This window comes from Piliocolobus tephrosceles, chromosome 2, assembly GCF_002776525.5.
Source record: "Piliocolobus tephrosceles isolate RC106 chromosome 2, ASM277652v3, whole genome shotgun sequence".
NCBI lineage: Eukaryota > Metazoa > Chordata > Mammalia > Primates > Cercopithecidae > Piliocolobus > Piliocolobus tephrosceles.
In genome coordinates this window covers 43,112,783-43,133,615 of record NC_045435.1, presented here as the reverse complement: position 1 = coordinate 43,133,615, position 20,833 = coordinate 43,112,783, and positions in this window count along the sequence as shown.

Sequence of the window (20,833 nt, the reverse complement as noted above, 5' to 3'; positions counted from 1 at the left end):
TTCTGCCCTGCTTGGAGCCCCAGCAGCTCCCTTAGTAGATTGCATCTGCCACACCCCTGCCTGCTCTGGCTTTCAGGAAATCAGAGAGCAGGGATAGAGGGTGGGCTCAGGTTCTTGATTCCATCACCCACTTCCTCCCTGCAGGCCTGTGGGCTGGTGGCAACTGCATTCCTAATCAACTGCCCCTCTCCTAAAGCTACAAGTGTCCCTGGGTCCTGGGACACCTCACACTCTCTCTGCCTCCTCTGGAGACCTCAGCAGGGCCCTGGGGACCTCATCATCTCTTGTTGGTTCCTTCAGCCCTGCCAATGTGAGCAGTGGCAAATCCATATGGGTCTGCAGCAACTCAATTCTTGCCTCCTCGATGGAAAGAATTCATCTGAGGGGCATAAGGCAGAGTGAGAGACCAAGGTGAGTTTTTAAGCAGGACTGAGAGTTTATTAAAAAATTTTAGAGCAGGACCAAAAAAAGTAGAGTACACTTGGAAGAGGGCCAAGCAGGCAACTTGAGATTCAGGTGCCTCATCCGACCTTTGCTATGGGGTTTTATACCTTGTCATGATTTGGGGGTTTGTGTTTCTTCTCGCCTGATTCTTCTCTTGGGGTGGGCTTAGAGAGGCCCACTTGGGAGGGGTTGCACGTGTGTTTACTGAAGTTATGCACATGCTCATCTGAGGCGTTTTTCCCTTACCAGTAGAGTGTTCCTAGAGGAAGGTCATGTACCAGTTAAACTCCATTTTGCCTCTTAGTGCACATGCTTGAGCCCACTCACCCAACTCCTGAGATCTTATCGGGAAGCTGCTGATTACCAGCTCCAGGTGTTTTCTATCTACTGGGAGCCTGCCTTTCCCTGGTGCAACCAATTATTATTTTAGAGAGACAGTTTAACACCACCTGACCATCACCTGATGGTCACCTGACATTCCTGCTGGGGGAGCCCTCTCCTGTTCTGTTCATGTCTGCCTAGCTACCAACTCTAACACCAGTATCCCTGCAAATAGGACTTTCATTCATTGCTCTTCTCTTAATCCTTCAAGTGTTTCCTTCTGAACCGTGATTGTTCCATTGTTTTTGACTCTTTAAAATGATTTTCGCCTTAAATTTTATTTTAGACTATGTGACTACTACTATATCCTCCTTCTTTTGTTAATATTTACAGGTCAGTCTCTGTCTTTCCACAGATGTATTTAATCAGTTTGCATTTGCTGCCCTTTACTGAGTGAATCCATGCTATTCTTCCTCAGCAGAGGCCAGTTTCTTGGCATCTTCTTACCCTCTCTGCCCTTCTCACCTATCCCAGACTACTTTTAATCAGTATGCCTGCAATCTTAAATGACTTTCATATGTCTCTGCCCACCACTGCTTCTTGGCTTCCACAGCTTCCTACTGGATTTTTGTAATTACTGTATAACTTCCTTTATTAATTTTTTTTTCAGTGAAGAACTGTGAGGGTGATAAAGTGATAAAAATACCTTAATATTCCAATACTTCATCTTATTATCAGTCCTCATTGACAGTGTGGCTGGGTATAGAATTCCAACTCCAGAGTTATTTTGCCTCAGCACTTTAAAGATGTTGTTTTATTATCTTCTTGCCTTCATTTTGCTGATTTCATCTGACTATTCCTTTATTTATGGCCCACATTCTTTATTGGTAACTCTTAGGGTTGATTCTTTATCCTTGGTGTATGGAATGTGATCACAGTGCGGCCAGTTTTTTGTCTTATGGTGATTTGCTCAGTGTGTGCCTTCGATTTGAAGATTAATTTATTTTTTAGTTCTAGAGGTTCTGTTTTACATTTTGAAAATATTTCTTCTTATTTAATCCATTCTGGAATTCCAACTATAGCTATTGAAACGTCCCTGAAACCTCAATGTCCCATTTTTCCATACTCTCCAGCTATTTATTCCTTTGTGCTGCATTGTTCTGCAATGTGTACAATCTATTAATCTTTTACATGGAATGTTATATATTTCATTTCCACCATCTCTATTTAGTTCTGTTTCATAACCCCCGTCTTTGTTTTATGGATGAAGTAGTAGTCTTTATCTTTCTGAATGTAATTGTGTAGTGTTTGTTTTTTTTAATGATACCTTTGAGAAATTCCTGAAGATTCATGTGTTAACTGTCTCTGGAGGGGTTCCTCCCTTTGTTGAAGCCAGCATGAGCATCTCTAGACATTTGCAGATTTGACATTTGCAGACATTACTTTGTCCAGCCAGCAGTTTTTTTCTTCCATATAATTCCATCTATTCTGTGTGTTTTGGGGGACTCCTCTCAGTTTCAAGTCTACCAAGAAGTCCCGTCTTATTTGCAAATGGGATGGTTACTTTTCTGTTAAATTGTTGATTGTTTTCCTTATTGGTATGGATTTAGTGCAGAGAGGGGTATGTCACAGGCCAGGGTTTAGCACAGGTCAAGGATCTCCAGAGAAACAGAACCAACAGGATGGATGGATGGATGGATAGATAGATAGATAGATAGATAGATAGATAGATAGATAGATAGATAGATAGATTGATTGATTTACTGTGAGAATTGGCTCACACAATTATAGGGGTTCAGAGGTTCATGATATGCCACGTGCAAGCTGGAGAACCAGGGAAGACATGGTATAATTTAGTCTGAGTCCAAGGTCTGACAACCTGGAGTTACATTGCTTGAGGGCAGAAAGAGATGGATTTCTCTGCTCAAGGAGAGACAGAGAGAGAGAGAGTAATCTGCCTTTCCTTTGTCTTTTTGTTCTATCCAGGTCCTCAAAGGATGGGATGGTACCTGCCAGCATTGTTGAGGGTAGATCTTCCTTTCTCAGTTCACTGATTCAAATGCTTATCTCTTCTGGAAACACCCTCACAGATATACCCAAAAATAAGATATAATACTTTACCAGATACCTTGGTATCCCTAATCCCAGTCATGTTGACACCAAAAATTAATCATCACAGGGCAACTGTAGCATTTGATGGTCTATTGACTTGAAGCCTTGAAGCAGGACTCTGCCCTGGTTTTAATTTTCTTTGTGAAATCCATTTAGGATTTTATTCTTAGCTGTTTTATACTTTCTGTTGCTATTGTTAAGGGGACATTTTTCCTATAGCATTATTATTCTATGTTGGGTTCTCCAGGCAGCTGACTCTTGGAGTTAATGCTATGGGAGAGAGAAGAAAGAAGCAGGACTGGACAGAGAGAGGTCAAGGTCAAGAGAGTTCATGGGCCATGCAGGCCTAATGACCTTAGTTAACCCCATGAGGATTCCAGAAACTAAAACAGCCTGTTGGAGGTGTCCAGTTGGGCTTTCATCCTTGCCTCCCTCAGTCACTGGATGTGTACAGCCTTGGGAAGGCCACCTTTGGGAAGGTCAGGGTGGCCATCTGCCACTGAGGCTGTCCCTGAAAAGACTGACATCTGAAGGCTGTCTGCTGACCACATTCCCAGCAGGTGGAGCAAGAAGTCCTTCTATGAAGGGGCTTTGAGCGGCACATCTCTGTGCCTGTCACAGTTTTTAACTGGCTGCTGTATTTATAGGAAAGCTATTTACTTGTATATATTTATCTTATATTCAGTCACCTACAGAAGTCCCTTTACTGTAATTAGTTTTCTATTTTTTAGGGGAATGTAAGTGTACTAAACTAAGATAAACATGGCTGTTTACAAGAGTTCTACCTCCCATTTCAGTTTCTTGTGTTACTGCAGTTGCCAGAATTTACCCACAAATTAAATGTTCTTAAAAACAGCCATAACTGAGAGTGCTGTTCTGCTCTTGATTGCCCATAAGAATCTTGAGTGAAGTCAGCTATTGCCCTGTGATACGGTTTGGCTCTGTCCCCACCCAAATCTCATCATGAACTGTAGTTCCCATAATCCCCACGTGTCATGGGAGGGACCCAGTGGGAGGTAATTGAATAGTGGAGGTGGTTTCCCCATCCTATTTTTGTGATAGTGAGTGAGTTCTCACAAGCTCTGATGTTTTTATAAGGGACTTTTCCTGCCTTCACTCTGCACTTCTTGCTGCCACCATGTGAAGAAGGATATGTTTGCTTCCCCTTCTGCCATCGTAAGTTTCCTGAGGCCTCCCCAGCCCTGCAGAACTGTGAGTCAATTAAACCTCTTTCCCTTATAAATTACCCAGTCTCAGATATGTCTTTATTAGCAGCATGATAACAGACTAATACGCCCTGAAACGTCTCTTCTCTTTGCATTGAAGAAAACTCCTTTAAACCTCATAAAAGTGTAATAAGTGGAGGCAGATAGCAACCAGGGTAGATATGTAGTGGATGGCATTGTTTCATCCTCCTCGTGTTTATCTGATCACCATCTACTTATGGCACGTGATATTGGTCTTCCATCAAATGTTTCTTAGAGGGCCCCTGTCAACTCCTGATGGTTGGCTCTTTTGGCTTCAAACCATGCATGTAACTGTTTATTCTAGGATTTTTCATGGGGCTGGTATCCTTAAGCTCACAGGGCTGCAGCCCCTCCAATCTACCTTTTGTCTTTCTCCATCCTAGAAGGACCTCCTTATGCTCCTTGGAAATATTGGGAGAGCCATTGGTGCTGGGGGGGGGCGGGCAGTAGTTTCTGTGGACATGATCTGAGGGTCAGAAGCTCTGGAGTCAGGCAGTTCTCTTACCCCCTCAGACTCCATTTCCATGACCCTGAATAGTTCCACTGGAGGAGACAGAGAATCCCAGCAAGAGCAGACCTTGAAGGTCATCTGCACTCAGTTACCAAGGAGATCCCACCCTCGAGGTGGCAGAATGACACAGATGCTTTGGGGGGGTCTGCCCTGACTCTCACCCCTTCCTGCTCTTCCCCCAGCATACTCTCCCTTTCAGAAGGACCTTCTCCTGGATGCAGTGCCTTACACCTATAATTCCAGTAACTCAGGAGGCTGAGGGAGGAAGATTGCTTGAGGCCAGGAATTCAAGACCAGCCTGAGCAACAGAGTGAGACCCCATCACTAAAATACTTTTTAATTAACTAGGCATGGTTGCACATACCAACAGTCCTAGGTACTCAGGGGGCTGAGGTGGGAGGATTGCTTGAGCCCCAGAGGTAGAGGCTGCAGCGAGCTGTAATCATGCCACTGCACCCCAGCTTGGGTGACAGAGCCAGGCCCTAACTCTATAAACAATAGCAAAAAAAATCTTGTATCTTCATTTATCGTCCATGGATCAAACCCTGTCTGCCCCAGTAACCCAATCTCTGATGATATTTTCCTGCTCATAGGCTCTGCATGGGCTGCACATTTGCCCTGCATTACATCAGGCCTCATGTCATCAGTGTGCTGAGTCCTGTCCAATGCTCTTCCCAGCCTGCTCACTCCAGCACTCAGAAAGTCTCTGCTTGTTCTAGCCTGTCTTTCACACCTCTCCAACATGTGTGAATCTCCCTTTTGAATAGAGAGCAAGCCGGCGTCGGGCCAGAGCCTTGGCAGGCAGAATCGCAAACTGGCTTGCTGGCTGTTTCAGGCGCTCATTGTGCTTGTGTTCACAGGTACCTTCCTCCGATGGCAAGTGGTACCGCCTTTCCGCTTTCTTGTTGGGATCCATAGATACATTTGTTTAGGTTTATAAAAGGGAACTGAATTGAAAGTGTGTATGAAGTAAACAATAGCGTAGGTGGTATGACACCCTGACAAAACACACAGATGGTGGAAGTGTGGGGACACCGTTAGACAGAATGAAGCCAGAACGCAGCCCACCATCCGGTCGCTCCCACCCTAACCTACTCCATCAAGGCGCCCTCCCACTGGCCCTCCATAGCCCTGTGTGCTGGGGATGGTATACAGCCCTGCCTTGGTCTTCTCCACCTGCAGACCTTCTACCTGGACTGCTCTTCCCCTGAATTTTCTCATGACAAAGCCATGCCATCTGTCAGGCCAGCTCGAGGCCAAACTTTCCCTGGTTGACCCCCAGTGACTGCTGCTGGGCCCACAGAGCACCTCACCTCCCTCCCTCTCTGGGGCTGTCTCTCCCATGCTACCGCACACTAGAGGTTTCTGGGCTGGCCCTGGTGGGCAGGCTGCAGTTGGAGGTTCCGCAGCATGTGCTGACAGCATGGAGCCTCACTTGCTTCTCTTGCACCTGTGCAGGCCAGCAGGATGGTGAGCCAGGCTGGGCATGAGTGGACACACATTTGTTCAGCACCTGCTCCATGAAGGGCACCAGAGTAGGCACTCTATGTGCTCCTGGGTGGGGCGACATCACTGGGTTTGTGTGGGATGCCCTCAGCTCTAAGAAACAGAAGACCCCAATTCACAGAGACTTTGGCCTGTTGTGGTCATGCGGCGTCCAGTGAGGGGTCTGGAGGCAGGCAGGGGCTGCCTCTAGCTCTGCTCTCAGCAGGCTGGCTCTGGTTGCCAAATTGAAGGCTGTGAGTGGAGAAAGAGGATCCAGTGCCAGGCTTGACTTCCCAGAGCCCCCAGAATATCCCATGGATATTCCATTGGCTTGGTGGATTCCTAGGGGAGTTCCAGGCTGCACCCAGTTGCAAGGAAGACTGGAAAAGGGATTCTTCTCACCTATGCTGAGACAACTACTGCTCCTCCAGCAAAACAATGTCTGTTACTAAGGACGAAGGGAGGAATGGATACTGAGCAGGCAGCAGAGGTGCAGTGCAGCACCCAACTTGCAGATGGGAATGCTGAGATTGAGAGATGGGAAGGACATCATACAAAGGAACTGGAATTTTGACTGGATCCGCCTGATCCCAGGATGGCAATTTTCTAGCACATCATCCACCTTCATCTTATTCTCTGGGGCCCGGAAGAGTTAAATAAGGAATTATTCATATCATCTATTCACCCGGGAAACCTGCTGGCTTGCACTTATGTGAGTGCTTGTGCTGGGCACCAGAGACATGGGGGGCAAGTAGACCCAGGCCGATTCCTCAGACCTCCTGCTGCAGGAGGTGAGCTAGCCGAGCTGCCCAGCATCCAGCCCCATGTGTCCCAGAGGTCCCTGGAGGCATAAGCACAGGGTCCAGTGGGGCTGACTGTCAAAGGACTGGCAACAGAGACAGGGAAGTTTGGGAGGAGGCATTTCAGCAGTGAGTGCAGAGATGCTGTCCACAGCCTGGGCTCTGTCCCCAGTGCTCTGTGCACCTTAACTCACTTAAACTTCAAATTAACCCTGCACTGATGATACTAGTCCAATCCTTCTATGTGTAGCTGGAGAAACTGAGGCAGCAAGAGAGAGAGAGACTCAGAACTGGGCCAAAGTTACATTGCTGAGTAGCCTGATCACAGGCAGACTGACCCTAGAGGCACACCGGACCACTCTGCCATCCCGTCCAGGGCAGCAGAGGAACAGAGGAGTGAGCTGCAAGTCACCAGCAGCATACAAGCAGAGGGGCCTCCACTGGGGATGCCGAATCCTGGGCGGGGAAATGGACAGAAGGACTCCTCAGTGGCCCCACAGTCGGGTGGATGTCTGGGTCTGGGAGGCACCGAGTTGCCTGTGGGGCTGCCATGGTCCTGGGTGTCTGGCCCCTCTGGCAGACACAAAGGGTGATGTTTTATGTCTTAATTAAACGGAGAGGAGTTTAATTGATGAGTGGCCTGCCGGACGCTGCAGCTTCCTGGCTTCCCACCCCGATGACTCATGCCTGCGGCGGCCCCAGATGCCGAGCACGGCTAATAGATTTGCAACGCTGATCACTGCTCCAGACCCACTTAGTGAGGCTCCGGGAAGACTCTTACCACCCTGGGATTGAATTGAATTGCTTTTCATTTCGAGCAGCGTCCATAAATCCCTCACACATCAGCCCTCCCTTCAGAGGCGCTTCCAAGCTCAGGCCTCCCCCACTCCAGCAGGGCTGTTAGAAGGACAACCTTGACACACGGAAGAGCCACTCAGAACCAGGTATCTGTGTGTCGGTGGCATGGAACAGGGGCCCACAGGTGTCTGGCTGCAAGCAGGGCATCTCCATGGATGTTTCTTGGCCACTCCTCACACATCCCACGTTGGGGCCTAGAGAGGGTGATGGCCTGTGCAAGGCCACTCAGCGAGGAAGCAGGAAACCAACTCAGGAGCAGCCACAGCCTCTTGCCCGTGGAGTCACCATGGACGGGTGACTCTCTTTCCACCCGTGGCTCCTCCCTGAAAATCAAGTGTGGTGATACAATGCCCCACTCCCACGGGTAAGAATTTAAAGGCACCTGGATTCAGTCATTTGACAAATTTCTTTCAAGCATCTGCTATGTGCTAGGTGTGCTGTAGGAGCTGGGCTACAGTCATGAACAAGGTAGACAAAGTCACCTTGGAGGTGACAAACCTGTTGGGAGAGGAGGTGGTAAGCAAAAACACTACCAAGACACTTGGAGGTCGTGGCTAGTGTGACAAAGAAAACCAGGCAGGGCCATGCACAGCAGAGGGCAACACACAACAGACAGCTTGGGTTGGGGCTGTGAGGAGGGGACCCTGGGGCTGAAACCTGCAGGATGAGCAGAAGCTGCGTGGGGAAAGTGTTCCGTCCAGGGAAGAGCAGTGTGGAGGCTCTGAGCAGTCCCAGAGAGAGAGGCCCATGTATTGGGGGCAAAGGGGCTGGGGCATCCAGGGAGAGTGGGAGGCCAGGGGGGTGGCTGGCTCATGAGAGGAGCTCTGCTTTTATTCTATGCACCCAGCCCACAGCGGGCATGAACAGGAACAGTCTCCCCAGATTCCTCTGGAGCATTCCAGAGCGCTCTCCACCTTCTGAGTGCCCTATGTCCGACTTCTCCCTCTGTTCTCCCTCCCTATACCCCGCGTCCACCTTCTGCTCGCACAGCCCTCCTTTCTCATGGCCCTGCTTCATGCCTCCGCTCTCCAAATTTCCCCATCATCCACAGCCAAGCCCTCGGTCCAAGACTCCAAGAGACTTCCTTGGGCCCCAATGTCTCCCCCAAAATCCCTCCACGTGGGCACATGGCTTAAGATCTCATCTCCCATTGGCAGACATCGAGTGTGCAGAGCCCCTACTCCCAGAGCATGGCCTCTGCCTCCCTGGCACAGCCCCAGGGCCCTCCCTCCATGCCCTGTCCTGGGGATACCTCAGTGTGGCCACCAGTGTCTCCCCTGCATAAGATTGGGGCTATGAGCCTTGGTACTAGGAGGTGAAGCTTAGGGAGGGGGTGATGTCCTCCCTGGGCTTGACACGCTGCTGCTTCTCTGCCTGCATGAGGTGACTCTGAAGCCAACACACCCCCCAGCCCTCATCAGCACCCAAGGGGAGGCTGAGGACTCCAGAAGGCCATGCAGTGAGTGAGATGTGGCTCCAAGGGGTAGGTAGCTCATGCTTACTCCAGGAGGGAGCCTGCTGGGAGGAAGGGGTTGACCGAGAGCCCCCAGCTCCTGTGTCTTCAAGGTCCATGGCAGCTTTACACAGAGGCTGAGGACCAAGCACGGCCAGTGGGTGCTGGGGCATTGAACAAATAAATGAAAAGATGAATCCTGGAGAAAGGAACTCCTCCCTGGGCAGTCTGAGTTCTGGGGCCTTCGGTGGAGTGTGACCAAGGCTCTCTCAGAGCCGTACTGCAGCCTGGGGCTCTTCCTGCCCCCTCTTCCCATTCTCAGGTCACTGAGTCCTGATCTGAGGCTCCCCCACCTGCCCCACCCCCTTTCCCTATGTTCCCCAATGGTGTTTCCCTCAATAATCTCTTGCACACCTCATTCCATCTCAGTGTCTGCTTCATGGAGGACCAGAACTGACATGCTACATAGTCCTGGCTGGACAAGCTTGCCTCTCTGGCTCAGGTTCATGACACTCCCACCTGTGCCCTGTGGCCCCACCCCTGCTGTCCGGGAGGGACATCCAGCCCACGCCACCCCCACCCCGTGGCCAGCCACGCTAACTGCCACACACCAGAGGCCTCCTTGGCAGAATTCCTGGTGCTCCCAGGCCTGTGAGCCGGAAGGTGATCTCATCCCCAGGCAGTAACCATGGAAACAGAGCTGTGAGCCACTATGGCTCGCACGGGGGTGAGGTGCCTCGGTGCCCCTCACCCAAGCCAGACCCTCAGCTCTGCAGGCTGGCAGGGACCCCTCATCGGAGCATCCCCAGGATTTGCCAAGAGGGATGACAACCAATCTCACCCTGGAGAAGATGTCCCACCTCCCCCAAAACCCACTTGAGTTGCAGGCTTTGTTACCTTCAGGGACAGTTTTAAAATCCTGAAGTGCAGGTATTTATGGAGCACCTGTTAGGGCAGGCATTTCACCTGGCTGACAAGTCACATGATTGCTGTGAGCCTCAGAGAGACTAAGGGACTTGCCCAAATGCATGCAGCTCATGGAAAAACTGGAATTGAGACCCGAGTTTCCTTCCTACCGGTCCAGAGCCTTGGGGGAAGCGTGGGAAGGTATGAGGATTGTGTTGGAGTCTGAGGCGACTGAGCTTAGACTCCAGGATGGCCAGGTGTCAGGGCACACTCTAAAGTAACAGTGACTAAAGCAACATGTGGTGCTGCCACAGAGACAGACATGAGGCTGGAGAAGAGAATTCAGAGCCTTGAGATAGAGTCCTGTCGGATACATGAGGAGTTATTCACAAACACTCAAGACTAAATAATGGTGAAGGGGGAAATAATTTACAAAATGATGCTGAGATAGCTGAAGATCAATTTTGAAAAGAAAAAAGAAGCATGTATACTTTGCATCGTAGACTCATTTAAACTTAGATAAATTAAAGATTTGACTATAAGAAATCCAATCATGGAAAATACAGTTGATACTTTGGCAGATATATGGAAGTATTAACACCTACCTGTCTTGGAATTGAAGAAATTAAAGAAGAGACAGGGTTAATAATGTAAACATAAAAACTTTCTGGACAATAGAAACTAAAATGATTGGGAAACATTTGCATCAAAAGGGCAGAGGGTCCATGTCATCCACAGCTGTCTTATTCTATTTGCATTGCTGTAAAGGAATACCTGAGGCTGGGTAATTGATAAGAGGTTTGTTTGGCTCATGGTTCTGCACACTGTACAGGAAGCATGGTGCCAGCATCTGCTTCTGGTGAGGCCTCGGGCTGCTTCCACTCATGGCGGAAGGCGAAAGGCAGCCAGCATGTGTAGAAATCACATGGCAAGAGAGGAGGAAAGACAGAAAGAAGGAAAGGTGGCAGGCTCTTTTTAACAACCAGGTCTTGTGTGAACTAATAGAGTAAGAACTCACTCATTACCAAAGGGAGGGCACCAAGCCATCCAGGAGGGATCCACCCCCATGACCCAAACAATCCCCTCCAGGCCCCGCCTCCAACACTGGAGATCACACTTCAATATGAGATTTGGAAGAGACAAACACCTAAACTGTATCAGTAGGTTACAAATATTTCTGCAAACAAAAATTCTCTTAGTCAAATGTGGGTAGGGCTAGGGGAGAAATGCAGCTAGTGGCCAACCGGGGCAAACATTTCACCCACTCTTGTAATCAAAGACCTGGAAACGAAATAATGAAAACAATGGCAATTTTCCACCTACTGAATTAGTAAAAGTCGAAAACTGAAATAAGTGCCAGCAAGGCTGCCCAGGAACGGTTGGTTCCAGGGTCCCCATGCGCACAGCAGCATAAATCCACCCTGTCCTATGGAAGAGCAACTTGACAGCACATGCAGAGCCAGGAAAAACACACTGAAGCCCCTGCCTCCAGTAATCCCACCCCTGGGAATTCATCCTCAGGAAACAATGTAATAGAAGGAACAAAAAAAGTCAGAAACAAGAATATATTGGTTGAAGCACTTTCTAGTATTTTATTATGGAAAATGTCAAATCTACACAAAAGTAGAGCAAATAGGATAATGAACCATGTGCCACCCCCCAGCTTCAGCAGTTAAAAGCTCACAGCCAATATTAGTGTTTTAAAGGAAATCCCAGACATCATCGTATCATTTTATCCATAAATACTTCCATTTGTGTCTCTAGCAGATAAGGACTTTAAAAATCTAATCACAATATCATTGCACCCAACACATTCATAATTCTTTAATATCTTTTAATTCTCAGCCCATGTTCAAATCTCCTCAGATGCCTTTAGCTATATTTTTAGAGCTGGTTTGTTGGAATCGGAAAGCAAACAGATCGAGGTATTACATTCGGTTGCTGTATGTCTTCTCGTTCTCCTTTATTCTGTAACAGCTTCCCCTTCCTCTCTTCTTTATTAATTGAAACATCTTAAAATAATGCCCTCAAAATGGAAAGCTATCTACATGCCCAGTGCCAGAGATGCTTAGGCAGTGTATGATGCATGGGCCTGGGGTGCCCCGGTCCCCCTGCTGTCCCCGGCAGCACAGGCTAAATATAACTCAGAGCAGCTGGCCCCGGGCTGACCTGGAAGGGCTCCTGCATCCTGGTGTACACTCACCAGCTCGGCCACTGCAGTGACTTGGCTCCTAGACTTGGCTGCGCCCTCGGCCTCCCTCCCCCGGCTCTGGCAGCCTGGACATAGCCATTTGTTCACTCATGGCATGTTGGACCTGGCCTTATTTCTGGACTTCCCTCTCATGGCTGTGGCCAACCTATTGCACTCAACAGCTGCAGGGGAGCCCACCCCACTTCTTTCATGACAGCATTTAGCGAGACAAAACCGCCAGCCAGGAGACCACTGGCAACATAGGAAACGTGCCAGTGGGGTGTCAGGTTGAAAGACCACTACCCAACTCTGCCCACGGCCAGTGCTTGCATCTGGCCAGTGTGGTGGGGGAAAGTGGAAATGTCCATTGAGCAAATAAATGAAAAGGTGAATCCTGGAGAAAGGACAATAGTCATTGTGTTAGAGATGGGAGAATGTGGGATATGTACAGTTTCTCATGATATGCTTGCTGATTTAGATGTAACTACAGGAACATATCTTCTTTTTAATTAAGAAAAATAACCCATTCATACCTTCTCCATCCTTTGAGTGTCAGCTGTCCCACCTGTTCAAGAAGGGAGTTGACTATCGTCGCTCACTTGGTTGACCTAGGAACTCCCCCACCAGGAAAATGGCCAGGGGCAGGTAGGAGGAGATGGAAGGGCTCAGCCCCACAGCATGGGTTCTCTCTGCCCTGTGCCTTCCAGCTCAGAGAGCCACAGAAAGCAGTTGGTTGGTCAAGAGAGGAGGCTGCCTCTCCAGACATACTTACCCATGGTGTCTTGATCTCACTGACTATCTCAAAAGGTAGGTATTTTATTATGTAGGTATGATAATGCCAATAGATCAGGAGATGACTGCCATTGAAAATATAGTTTGTTACTCACAGTTCTCAAAAAGGAGGGCGTGCCATGCTATGAGGGCTGCACAGGGAAGCATGGCTTCTATGGGAAGGAACAGGTGAGGCAGGGCATGTAGGCTTAGGGTGATCTAGTTGAATCATTTCAGCGGGCTCTCGGGTAGAGGGTCTGTCCCCTGTTGTTGGTCTCTGGCCCTGGTGATCAGGGCAGGTGGGCCATGTGAGCACCTAGTAGAGGAGGCAGTTGGCAGAGTGGGCTCTGAGTTAGGTAGTTTGCATGGGAGATAGGACAGGTGTGCCCCTGGGTGGGTTATTTGCTATCTCTAGGAACTGGATAACCCTGGGAAGGGTAGTCCCTCCAGAGTCAGTAAGGCTCCAGATGTCAAAGTATCAGAAAATAAAAGGCATGGTTGATAACAGTAACTCAAGCCAGAACCTCAGGAGTCTTTTTTAACTTGTTTCCCTCCCTCTTTACCATCTATTAAATTACCAAATCCTGTTGGCACTGCTTCCCATATCTCCAATACATCGTCTTCTCATTTCCATGGGTGGCAGCCTGTACCCAGCATCCCCGCTCTCCCCCAAATAATTCCACCCTGTGCCTACCCCTTCACTCCCACACTTCCATTGTTCATCACCTGGGTGGGGCAGACCACCATTTCCAAAGTGGCTGAGACACCACCTCCTATTCCACATGCTTCTCTGCAGCACCCCCACCCCATCCATGAAGAGTGAAGTCTTTTTTTCCACCTCTCTGAATCCACTAGGCCCTGTGACTGTTCCGACAGATAGAATATGACAGAGGAGATGCTGTGCCAGTTCTGAACATAGCTCTCAATTGGACTGACCACTTCCATTTTTGCTGTGTAGGAAATGAGACTCCCCTGAGCCCACCAGGCTGCATGCAGCTCATGCCACATGGAGAAGCCATGGAGAATGAGACACGCCCTGGAGGAGAGCATGGCCAAGGAGCACCAGATACATGATGAAGAAGCTTCTCAGAGGCAGCTCTTCCAGCTCCAGCTCCCCCATGGACATCATGTGGAGTCAAGAAGAACCATCCTGCTGAGCCCTCTCCAAATTACTGACTCACAAAATTGTGACCAAACTAAAACAGCTAATTGAAGTTCCCATGTTTTAGAGCACTTTGTTATACAGCAGTGGATAACTGCAACACAACCCAACAGCCAGCGAGATCTTTCAAAAATGGAAACCAAACAATGCCACTCCTCAACTTCAAGCTCTCCAGTGGCTTCTTATTACAAAATCTGGACTTTTCATCATGGTCTGCAGGGCTCTGGACAGTCTGGCGCCTGTCCCCATTGCCACTCCCTTCCTCCCTGGGCTCCATCCATACTGGCCTCCACCCTCCAGCACAGCAAGTGCCTGCTCACATTCCTTCTTCCTGAGACACTCCGCATCTCTTCTCATCTCCTGGTATCTGCTAAGATGACATCTCCTCCACTTTACACCCTTCTGGGTGCCTGTAATCAAGAAAAGAGAAAATAGCAATGGTTGATGAAGACATGGAGAAATTGAAATCCTGGTACATTTTATATAGTACGTGCACTATAAAATGATACATTTTATAGTAAGATGGCACTGTTCTGCTGTGGAAAACAGTATGGTGGTTTCTAAAAAAATTAAACAGAATTACCGTATGACCTGGCAATTTCTCTTCTGGGTAAATACTCAAAAGAATTGAAACCAGAATCTCACAGAGATAATTGTATGCCCATATTTGGAGCAGTATTATTCACAGGAGCTAAGGGGTGGAAACAACCCCAGTGTCCATAACAGATGAATGGATGAGCACATGTGGTCTATCCACACATGGGTATTACTCAGCCTTCAAAAGGAAGACAATTCTGTACACACTACAACTTGGATGAACCTTGAGGACATTATGCTGAGCGATATAATCCAGTCACAAAAGGAAAATACTGTATGACCCCACCTATATGAGGCACTAGTATAGTCACATTCCTAGAGACACAAAGAGGAATGGTGGGTGCCAGAGGAGGAGGGAATGGAGAGTTAGTGTTTAATGGGGACAGAGTTTCAGGTTTGCAAGATGAAAAGGGATAGAGACACATGGTGGTGATGGCTGCACAACAATGTAAATGTGCTTAATGCCACTGAACTTAAAAATGGTTAAGATGACAAATTTTGTGTTATGTATATTTTACCACAATAAAAAATACAAAAAGAAAAACCACCCTGTCTCTTTCTCAGAGAGCCCTTCCACACTATCTAGGTTGTGTCCTTCTTTCCAGACCTTCAATCATGATTTACTAAGCGTCAGTTCCACACCATTCACTGCATTAAGTGGGGAGATGGAATGCACCAGGCCCTGGCCTTGGCTCTGGCGTTGTCATGGGGAAGACAGGCATCAGGCAGGCGACCGAGACAGTCATCGACTTCGGCAAATGCTATGAGACAATGAGGCCGGTGTGCTGGCGGCTTCCAGGTCCAGACGAGCCCCTTTCCCCACTTTACACAACCTGTGTGGCCATGAGCAAGTTGCTGAGTCTCCCTGTGCCTCAGTTTCCCCACCCATAAAGTGAGATGATACTCTCTTCTCACAGCATTAATGGGAGAGAGAAAGGAGACAATACCTCTTCCTGACTTCTCAGTTGAATGAATAATTTTAACAAGCCACATTAAACTCACTGGAGAAATGCCGGGGAATTGGCCTTGTCACCTCTCTCCTGTGGACTTTGAAACAAAATGAGATGAGCCCCTGTGTCATATGACTGATGAGGGACTACGCCTGACCCCTCTTCTCACATTTGTGCCATAGGGTCGAGCCACACCATCATTCCTGCGTTGTTTCCCAAACCACAGGACTGGAGGACCCTGGGTGGGAGGTGAGGCAGGATTGCTGAGGCCGTCAGGCTGGGTTGTGGAGGGCAGGAGGGGAGCAGGGAACCCTGGCACAGGGTCATGGGTGGTCTCACACTGATAAGTGCTGGTGTGAGGGCTCTACAAGCAGAGGTGAGGCTCTGACCCAGGAAATCTGGGGTTTTGGGGGTGCACATAACTGAGACCCAGGAGAACAATGAGTCCCCTCCTGTTCCACATTTGTGCTTCTGCAACTGGAAACAAAGCAGAAGCTATAAAGATTAGTATCTATAGGTGTTAGCCTATAGTTGATGAATCAGGAAGTAAGATCAGAATATGCTCCTCAGGGTGAGAAAGCAAACAAGAGAGGAAACACGAGAGCCGCTGCCCTGCCAGGTGGATGAGGCTGCTGGGTGGATAAGGGAGCTGGAGGGTGGGGAGAGACCGAGTCCACCTCTGCCACAGCACAAAAGCCCAGCCAGGAATAGTGTGGATCTGCAGAGGACGTTCCTGCAGCCGAAAGGGGCCAGAGACTCCCCTGAGGAGGGAGAGTGGTGTCCAAGTGGAGACTGTTTGCCCCTAAATCCTCCAATAATGTGAATTTTTAACTGCTTTACTTGGCAAAAATGTGGAAGGTCATTTAAAAATACCTTAGTAAATTGTAATAAAGGCAGGTTGGAAGAATCCATTTTGAGGTTTACCTTTATGGAGCCCTGCCTGCACCTGCACCTCACTTTTTTTTTTTTTTTTTTTTTGAGATAGAGTATCACTCTGTTGCCCAGGCTGAAGTGCAGTGGTGCGATCTTGGCTCACTGCAACCTCTGCCTCCTGGGTTCAAGCGATTCTCCTGCCTTAGCCTCCTGGGTTGCTAGGATACAGGCGTGTGCCACCATGCCCAGTTAATTTTTGTATTTTTAGTAGAGACGTTTTGCATGTTGGCCAAGCTGGTGTCGAACTCCTGATCTTAAGTGATCCACCCACCTCGGCCTCCCAAAGTGCTGGGATTACAGGTGTGAGCCATTGTGCCCAGCCACACTTCACCTTTTATCTCACTCATCCCTGACAAAGCAGGGTCTGAAGGAGACCCATAGTTCAGGGTGAGAGGGAGGCTCTGAGCACTGGGGTGATTTATGAGCAGCCACAGAGGTGGGGCAAGACAGAGCCGGGGTTTGAGCCCAGAGCCTATTTCTGGGGCCCAGTTCTCCCCTTACAGCCCAAGAATGCCCAGGCAAGAAGGAAGGCAATCCTTACCCTGAAACAGGGTCTGGAAGTGCCCTGTGACATCAACCCCAGGGAGAGAGCGCTATGTCTCGCCCCCACCATCCCCAGCACTGAGCAGTATGTGAACATTTAACAAAAGTGAGCTGCATAGTGGAGGGATACTCATCTGAATCCCGCTGTGGTCAAGCCTGTCTGGTCCTCCCAAAACACCAATGTGCTGACCCTGCCAGCCTGCCGCGAGGTTCCTGACCTCCACCCTCTCCTATGCCTGCTATCAGGACTCACAATTTACTGCTCTAATTACACGCTGTCTTCCCAAGGTTTAGTTTGCAAAAGACTTGCCTTCCCCAGGGAGAGGGAGACGTCTTCAGGATGGGATGTCTCCCCTCTTCTGCTCATGCGTCTGCCACAGGGCATGGGATCAGAGCTGGGAACTGACTTGTTGGCAGGGCAGGGGAATTCTTGAAGGCTCCGGGACCACTCAACAAGTCAGGGGCTGAGGCTGCAGCCTTAGCATGCCCTGAAGTCCCCTTGTTGGGCTGCAGGATTGGGCCCTTGGGTCCTGTTTTCAGCACCGTGGAGTGGACAGCTCCTCAGCGGCTGCCTCCAGCTCTGGGCCCAAGTTGGGTCATTGGCTCCTTAGGGAGAGAGAGCCAGGCACTCCAGCAAGGGAAACATGAGATTTAAAAAATAAATTTTAAAAAAAAGTCGTGTTACAGTTTGCCCTATGAAACAGTTCTATACAAAGGAAATATAGCTTTATAGTAGCCATATCTAACAAAAGTAAAATGCAACAGGTAAGATTAATTTCAATATATAATTAATATAAAATTACTAATAAGCTATTCTACATTTTTTGTACGAACTCTTCAAAAACTGGCATTTTATACTTACAGCATATCTCAATTTGGACAAGCCACATTTCAAGTACACTTGATGATGTATCAAAGAACAAAATTGATAAAGTACGTGGAGTTTATATTCTACTAGGGGAAACAGACTCTATATAGATATAAATACAGATATAGGTGTAGGTGTAGACATAGGTGAAGGTGTAGGTATAGAGGTAGGTGAAGGTGTAGGTGTAGATGTACATATAGATGTAGATGTAGGTATAGATTTATGTGTAGGTGAAGGTGTAGGTGTAGATGTAGAGGTAGGTGTAGATGCAGGTGTAGGTATAGATATAGGTGTAGGTGAAGGTGTAGGTATAGATGTAGGTATAAATGTAGATGTAGGTGTAGGTATAGACATAGGTGTAGGTCTAGGTATAGACATAGGAAAAGATGCAGGTGTGGATGGAGGTGTAGATATAGATGTAGGTGTAAATGTAGCTGAAGGTGTAGATGTAGATGTAGGTGCAGATATGGGTGTAGGTGTAGACGTAGGTGTAGGTGTAGATATAGGTGTAGGTGAAGTTGGTGTAGATGAAGATGTAGGTGTAAGTGTAGGTATAGATGTAGGTATAGATGTAGGTGTAGACATAGGTGTAGGTGTAGGTATAGACATAGGTGAAAGTGTAGGTGTAGATGTACATGTAGATATAGGTGTAAGTGTAGATGTAGGTGAAGGTATAGATGTAGATGGGGTAGGTATAGATGTAGGTGTAGGTGTATATGTAGGTGAAGACATAGATGTAGATGTAGGTATAGATGTAGGTGAAGGTGTAGGTGTAGATGTAAATGTAGGTGTAGACATAGGTGTAGGTGTACATGTAGATATATGTGTAGGTGTAGATATAGGTGTAAGTATAGATGTAGGTGAAGGTACCAGTGTAGATCAAGATCTGGGAATGTTATCTGGGAATGTTATTGCTCTGAAGGAGCATTGACTGGAATAACTGGATAGTGAGTGGGGGAGGGAGAGAGGAGGTATTGGAGTAGATGTCTTTGCAAAGGGTGTGACATCTGGAGAGGATACTCCAGGCAGAGGGAAGGACAGGTGCCAAGCCCTGAGGCTGAGCAGCACATGGTGAGCAAAAGGTGGCCATTCGGCTGGCACAGAGCTAACAGTGGAGCAGAGGATGACACAGGGTGAAGTTGTGAGGCCCACAGGGTAAGTTACATAGGGTCTCATAGGCCAGGGGTGGAGCTCCATTTTGAGTAAGGTTAGAACCCACTGGAAAGTTGTGAGCAGAGGCAAGACACAATCTGGCTTAGATTTTGTGATGGGCACTGTGTCTGCTGAATGGAGAGCAGACGGAAGGGGCCAGGATGGAGCAGGAGTCCAGTGAAGAGATGCTACAATAATGGCCAGTGGGGAGACTATGGTGGCCTGGACCAGGGTGCTGGGTGCTTGGGAGAAGGAGCCACAGGACTTTCTGATGCACCGGATGCAAGGTGTCCCAGAAAGAGCAAACTAAGGATGACCCTTAGATTTTAGTCCAGGCTAAGAAATGAGGCAGCAGCTCTTCCCCTGTGTGGGCGAGCTGTGAGAGGAGCAGGTTTGGGGAGGGACTGTTGCATTGCCAGGAGCTCAGTGGGGGCCACGTTGAGCTTGAGATGCCTATAGGATGCCCAAGAGGAGTTAGGGATGCATAAGTGGAAGTCAAGGGAGAACTGTGAGCTGAAGAGACACCTGGGTTAGAGGTGGCACTGAAACCCCAAGGTTTTCCCCAGATGTGTTCCACTTGCTTATTGTGGGAGCCCTGCTAGAACAGAAGTGCTACAAGAGAGAGTGCAGGCCCAGCAAAGCCTTGCTCAACCCATCAGCGATGGAGTGAACATTGTGCCAGATTCTTCCTGGTCTGGCTGGAATGGCTAAGCCTTTGTGCCCCTTCTCACTCAGTTGCTGGGTGTGGCCACTCTGTGAAGGTCAAAGTCTGCATTGAGGCAGCTCCCTGCAGCTGAGGCAGACCCTGAGGCTTTGACAGGTGGAGGTCGTGTGCTGACCACCCCCTGCAGCTGGGCAGAAAGTCCATCCTCAAAGGGGGGAAGGGCTGCTGGCCTTGGGAAGAGCAGTGCCATGAACAGAAACATGTCCATTTTGCAGGTGCGGACACAGGTACAGAGAGGTCCAGTGACATTTGCGAAGTCATCAGGGCAGCACTTTCTCTTCTATGTGCGAGGTATCATGGGCTTGGGAAGTACCCAGAACTCATGCCAAGGAACACCCAGCCCTGGGCTTGGCACTGGGCATGCACGGAGGAATCTTGTGACTCCCAGGGGAATGGGATTTTGTCTGTGTGTTCTTTAAATAGATAGATGCCATCTAATAGCTAATATACACACTGGGTAAGAATTCAAACCACAATGATAACTATTATTACTGTGGCTTATGGCTAGTATTTACTGAGGAAGCAGTAAGTGCTTAACCATACTATTTCATGCAGACCTCAGGACAGCCCTGAGTGAAGCACTATTCTTAGCCCCCTTTTACAGATGAAAACATTGAGGGGAGGGAGGTAAAGGCACTCGCCCAGGGCCCCAGGACTAGTAAATGCTGAGCCCAATTTCTTCCTGTGCCTCTGCCCTCCAGGTTGTTCCTCCCACAGAGACCACCGAGACCCCAGCCTCCCGTGGACCTGCCCAGAGGCACTGTGTGCACAAAGCAGCATATCCACACATGGCATTGCTCTGAGT